The sequence below is a fragment of the Rhinatrema bivittatum genome, chromosome 3 (genome assembly GCF_901001135.1).
Source record: "Rhinatrema bivittatum chromosome 3, aRhiBiv1.1, whole genome shotgun sequence".
NCBI classification, from domain to species: domain Eukaryota; kingdom Metazoa; phylum Chordata; class Amphibia; order Gymnophiona; family Rhinatrematidae; genus Rhinatrema; species Rhinatrema bivittatum.
The window spans coordinates 234,832,671-234,839,656 of record NC_042617.1 but is presented as its reverse complement, the minus strand read 5'-3'; positions in this window follow the sequence as shown (position 1 = coordinate 234,839,656).

Genomic DNA, 6,986 nt, shown 5'->3' with positions numbered 1-6,986 from the left:
CCTGGAGCCAGGGCAGCCCCAGGATAACTGGATGTGAGGAACATTTGAACACATAGAAGGACATCTCCTCCTCGTGGAGAGTGCCCACGGTAAGACGGACAGCCATTGTCCGATGGGTGATGAGCCCTGGAAGATGTTCTCCTTGAATGGAGGCGATGCGGAGACTCACATCTAATGGCTGAAGAGAAATGTTCAGAAGCTTGACAATGTCATCCATGATGAAACTGCCACTTGCTCCTGTATCGACAAGAGCAGTGGTGGTGAAGGAGTGGGCCTCGATGCCCAGAGAGACGGGAAGCAGGAGTTGGGGGCTGGTGACAGTAGCGCCTAAGCTCAGGACCCCCACTGGGCTCAGGCATTGCAGTTTTCTCGACAGGGCGAACAGGACTGCCGAAGATGGTCTTTGCCACAGTAAAGTCAAAGACCCTCCTTCCTCTGACGGAGATGTTCGGTCGGAGACAGTCGACTACGGTTCAGGAAGATCACAACACTCCCGGTATCAGGGATAGGGCACTGCTTGCAGGAGGATCACAACACTCCCGGTATCAGGTATAGGGCATTGCAAGGTAGAAGATCACAGCTCTCGAGATCCTGCACAGGGCAGTGCAGAGAGGAAGATCAAAACACTCCTGGTATCACGGATAGGGCACTGTGTGCAGGATGATCACAACACCCCCGGTATCAGGGATAGGGCACTGCGTGCAGGAAGATCACAACACTCCCGGTATCAGGGATACGGCACTGCATGCAGGAAGATCACAACACTCCCGGTATCAGGGATAGGGCACAAGTTCTAGTCACATTGACTGATCACATTACTTTTTTTGTCAAGCTACCAACCATTTCCATTTCCCATCACCCATATATTAAACCATCACGTCAGTGGGAACCTTGGCATCATTGTAAATAATTTACTTTCAGTTAATCTCCTTCTTCTTCTCTCCCCTCATCTCCCAGTTTTGCACTTCCCTGTTTTAATGTAACTGCAATTTTCCAACCATGCACGTGTTATAAGTTTTAGTTCTCTGTATAGCTCACACCCTGTTTATTGTAAACCGGCATGATGTGATACCTGTCATGAATGCCGGTATAATAAAAACACTAAATAAATAAAATACATAAATAAATAAATAAATAAATAAATAAACCTTGGTAACATGAATAAATAAGAGGGCAGCCAATAGGAATACATATTCATTCCTAAACTGACCTTAACTGACCTGAAAAGTGTCAAATTGTATCATTTTCTGTTAGCGCGCACTAACAATGGTTAGTGCGCGCTAACTTCCTGTTAGCACGCACTAACAGGAGTCAGGATAAATCGGGGGAATTTCTATTGTATCGCACTCTTTACCGATTAATGACGATTTAAACCTTATCAGGATGGTAATCTAAATCGTTGAAAAATGATTCACATCCCTAGTAATCAATACAAGGGCATAGACTGCCGTCATTTTTCTTAACAAAGAAAAAACCCACTCCAGCAGAAGAATCAGAAGGACGAATGAACCCCTTTTCTAGGTTCTCTTTGATATACTCAGACATAGCCTGGATTTCTAGTTGAGATAATGGGTAAGTTCTGCCTTTGGGAGGCGTTGTGCTCGGCAGGAGTTCTATAGGGCAATCAAACTTGCGTAACAGAGGCAAGGTATCTGCCTTCTGCTTCGAGAAGACATCTTCGAAGTCAGCGTACTGAGGAGGCAAATCAGGAAGAGTAACAGACTTTACAACAGGGACTACTGGAGCTACTAGATGTAGACATATCTTTTGGCATTTAGAGCCCCACTGCACCAACTGCAAGGAATGCCAATCGAACTGGGGTTTGTGGGTCTGGAGCCAAGGCAGCCCCAGGATAACTGGATGCGTAGAACGTTTTAATACATAGAAGGACATCTCCTCCTCATGGAGAGTACCATAGGTAAGACGGACAGCCACGGTTCTGTGGGTGATGAGCCCTGGAAGATGTTGGTGATACGGAGGCTCATATCTAATGACTGAAGAGGAATGTTCAGAAACTTGACAATGTCATCCATGATGAAGCTGCCACTTGCTCCAGTATCGACAAGAGCAGTGGTGGCAAAGGAGTGGGCCTCAATGCCCAGAGAGACAGGAAGCAAGAGTTGAGGGCCGGTGACAGTAGCGCCTAAGCTTGGGACCCCCGCCGGGCTCAGGCGTTGCAGTTTCCGGACGAACCAGGTAGGACTGCAGATGATGTCCGGAAGTGCCACAGTAAAGGCAGAGATCCTCCTTCCTCCTACGGAGATGTTCGGTCGGAGTCAATCGTCCATGGTTCACCTCCATAGGTTCCAGCACAGGAGAGAGTGGTGGTGCTGGAATCTTGGCTGGAGGACTCAGGACACGTGTAGGACATGGTGTAGGAGAGCGGGGAGCCTCCTGATGCGCTAGGGGCTGAACCCTTGTCCTGGAGCAGGAGCGAATGGCCTCCTGGTAGGGACCAGGAGGCACCTGCCCCCATGAGGTGGAGCACTGGAGGAGACAGAGGCTAGGATGAGCTTTACCACTGGAAGCCCGTGGTCCCCCAGGTGGAGCCTGTAGGGACCCAGGTTGCTTGGACTTAGGTGGGCCTCACAGGGTCTTCGGGAGAGATGGTAGACTGGCATGCCCATGGACAACAGAGGAGCACGGTCGGGTTTGAGACTGGAGTTCAGATGGAGCGAAGAAGACCAGTACAGCATAGGTGATGACGAGGCAAGAAACAGAGCCAGAATCAGGACGTAGTCAATCAGGCCAAGGTCAAATCTGAAGGTCAGTCTGAGGAGTGGTCAAACAGGCAGAGGTCAGGTCCGGAGGTCAGATGAGGTCTCAGGCAAGCCAAGGTCAAGAGGCAGGCAGCAGGCAGAGTAGTCAGGAACAAGCTGAGGTCAGAAGGCAGAGTAGTCAGGAACAAGCTGAGATCAGTACCAGAGAAACAGTCCGAGGTTACTACCTGGTGAGACGGACAGACGATCATTGGGACAGAAGGATGCAGGAACAGATGAATGCAGGAACAAGGCTGGAACAGTAGGATCCTGGAATGAAGCTGGAACAAGACTGGAACAAGACTAGAATGAGACTTAGAATGCGAAGACAAGCTAGCACAGAATACAATGCCGACCCAATTGCCAAGGCAAGGAAGTGCAGGCAGGAACTTCCTTAAGAAGCTCCTTCAATCAGGGTGTGCCACTGAGCTAGGATCCGCCCCTGGACCTACAAGAGGCCGGGCGGTCTGCACACAGAGCATGGCCATCGCCACGGGAAACGCCGAACTCTGGCGTGAGACCTGGTGCACAGTGGAAGGCTCGGCGACTGCTGCTGTGGGACACCGAGGCCTGGAGGAACTGGCGGCTGCTGCTGGGGAGGCCGACCCGGGACCTGCAGAGGAGTCATGAAATTGAACAGGCCAGTGCGCAGGCCGGATGCGGACAGGGTGCGCAACATTTCAATTGTTAAAAGTTACTTGAATGCAGTATTAGCATCTTTGCCAGATTAGTATGTTCCTTACTGATGTATTTATTTATAGTTTTTTGTCTTTATTTATTATTTTCTGGATATTTTTAAATTATTTTGTAGTATTATTTGTTTTTAGTTGATTTAATCCTATTTTATGTGTTCTCTAAATAGTTAAGCTAAATATGTTAGGGCTCTTCAGCTTGAATAACAGACAGTTGAGGGGGGATATGATTGAAGCCTACAAGATCATGACTGGAGTAGAACAGGTAAATAGAAAATGGTTATTTACCCTTTCAAACAACACTAGGACTAGGGGACATTCCTTTAAGCTAACATAACAGATTTAAAACAAATTGGAGAAAGTAGTTTTTTAATCAACGCACAATCAAATTGTGGAATTCATTACCAGAGGATATGGTGAAAGCAACTAGTATAGTGGGAGTTTAAAAAGAGTTTGGACAGCTTCATAAATGAAAAGTCCAAAAATAATTATTAACTAGGTGACTCAGGGAGACCCAGAAATTGAACCTACATATAGAATTGGCCACTGTTGTGGAAATGATGATGGGTTTGATGGACCTTTCATCTGACCTAGCATGACACTTCTTATATTCTTATGTTCTTAATAGATGGTGATGAGACCATTTAAAAAAGAATTGTAAAAATCGTTCTCTTCCACTTGGATTTCTTGCTTTATAGTCTTGTATGTAGTAAAGTTTGATACTCCTTCACAGTTTTTTATTTTAAAGAAGACCAACTTTTCTACCAAATCTAGGGGTCATTTTGTAAAGCTTATCGCGTGTGATAAGTCGCTATCACATGCGAAACATCCCTTTTCGCGTGCGATAGCTTGCTGGAGCGGAGTCGGGGCAGCGAGGGGAGGACTCCGCGATGTCTTTGCTGGCGACAATAAGGTAAACCACGTTATTGTCGCCAGTAGCGCACCCAATAGCACCACCTTTCACAGTGGTGCTATTGGGTGTGAAAGCCGGCAGCGGTAACACCGTGGTGGTGCGATGGCTGCCGGTTTTTGCAGGCCCGCCCCACCCTTCGTCCCCCGCCCCGTTTTCACCATTCTGCGATAGAATGGTGAATCCAGGCCTCTGGTGCCAGCCATGAATGATGTGGACTCATGATGCCCCCTGCCACTGAGAATACCCATTCTCTAGGCATGCTGGATGGTATATAGAAATGGAAATGCTGGGCCACCTTGTCCAGATCTTGCCAGACCACAATCTTGTGGATCCAGTATATAAATTGCTCTGTGACCATGTCCTTGATAGGGTCTGCTAGATAACACATGACTGAAATTTGTGCAGGTATCTCCTATACTGGGAAGGAATAATGGTCTCTGCTGCCAACTGCTGAAACTATGGCTTGTGGCAGCAGACCCTGTTCTGTGGTGTTCACAGGGGGTGGCCAATAAAGGTGGGAGAAGAAGTGGTATGTGATATAGTGTTGCTCATGCTGATAGCATTTCTTGGGGGTGCCCATTCTTTCCTCCATTGCATACTCACTAACCCTTTACATGTGGTATTTCCATTGCTGCCTCTTGTAACTTAGCTGTTGGACTGAAGTTTGACACTCCCTTTTACCCATGCTAGTGTGGCTAGCATATAAGGATTTTTCCGAGTGAGAGGTATGAGCCTGTTTTCCAGTTGAAGCTGCAAGGAGTTCATAAGCAGCCACACCTCTGGTTTCTGTTCCTACCCAGTAATTTCTCCTCTGAGATATTTACTATGGGGATGACTTCACCCAGAGAGGTTCTTGTGCACCTCAGATTCTCCATTGCATCCTTGAAAACTTGTACCATCTGCATCATTTGTAACCAATCAGGATGCCCCAAGGGGCAATTAATGCCTGTCTGTTGCTCCACTAACTTCAGCATCAGATAGGTGAAATTCTGCATGGTGCCTACACCTTGAATAAGCTTGTGTAGAGGTGGCCACTGCTTCCTGCTTCTCACATTGCTGCTGCCCATCCTTCATGCTCTGATGAAATGCCCTGCTATTTTCCTGTTTCTCTATAGCAGGTCCTTAAGGACTCAGCTGCTTTTTCCTTGGCCCCTAGCCCCAGGGAATATCTTACTGCGAAGTGCAGCAAGTGTGTAAATCATTGGATCCATCATAGCCCCCTCTTCTATTAACCTTATCATGTTACTGCCATTGTTTGTAATTTAAAAAAAACCCAAATAAACAGGATCAATAGTCATGTCTCTCAGGCCTAGTTGACAACCTTCCACCATCCTCATTGCCACTAAGAAATGGGCTGAGGTATGGATCTCATCCTATCTGGGTGTGCGCCCAGCTCACCTCTACCCTGCTGGTCCATCCATGCTAGAGCTACTTTTTCGCCTGCCTCATCCCCTGCCTACCTGATTCAGATTGTTAGTACAGGTAAGTACATATTATTTGCCATATTGGGTCAAACCAAAAGTCTATCAAGCCCAGTATCCTGTTTCCAACAGTGGACAATCCATGTCATAAGTACTTTGCAGGATCCCAGGGGGTAGACAGGTTCCATGCTGCTTATTCCAGGGATAAGAAGTGGATTTCTGCAACTTTATCTTAATAATGGTTTATGAATTTTTCCTCCAGGAACTTGTCCAAATCTCTTTTAAATGCAGCTACACTAAAAGCTTTCAACACTTCCTCTGCAATGAATTCCAGAGCTTAATTATGCACTGAACAAAAAAAATATTTTTTTATCAGTTTTTAATCTATCATCTAGTAGCTATTGTACATCCCCATGTCTTTGAAATCTTTGAAAAAGTAAACAACTAATTAACATTTACTTATGGTAGATCTAGTCTTGGTTTTACCCCACTGCACGTAGGAAATTGTAATTCTGGTTTCTCAGTTCTGTTCCCTAAGATAGGCAATGCTACAAGTCCATGCATGCGATGGGATAAAACTAGAACTGGATCAGGCTGTCCTGAAAATCTAGAGCCAGTTGGCAATCCTAGCTTCCAGGAGGAGAAAGGCATGCCAAGTCTTCTGCCTGGTCCAGATGTCACTGGTGAAATGGATGGTACTTCCCTCCACCTTGGCCAGATGTGCCTCTATCTAAGTATGGTACAATGGTGGGGATAACTTGCCTCCTGAATGCTATCCTTGAGGCACTTTGTAACTGAGGGCTAAGAAATGCAGTAGCATTTGTGTATTCCATGTTCTATACCATATATTTGTACATACCATATATTTGTGCATTCCATACTAGGGATGTGAATCATTTTTCAACGATTAAAATTATCATCCGATAATTTTAATATTGTCTTAAATTGTTAAAGAACACAATACAATAGAAATTCTAACGATTTATCGTTAAAAATCGTTAAATCGTGTTAGTGCGCACTAACTCCCGTTAGTGCGCACTAACAGAAAATGATACAAATTGACACTTTCCAGGTCAGTAAAGGTCAGTTAGGAATGAATATGTATTCCTATTGGCTGGCTGCCCTCTTATCTATTGATGTTACCAAGGTTCCCACTGAGGTGATGGTTGGGGGGATGGGAAATGGAAGCTGTTGGTAGTTG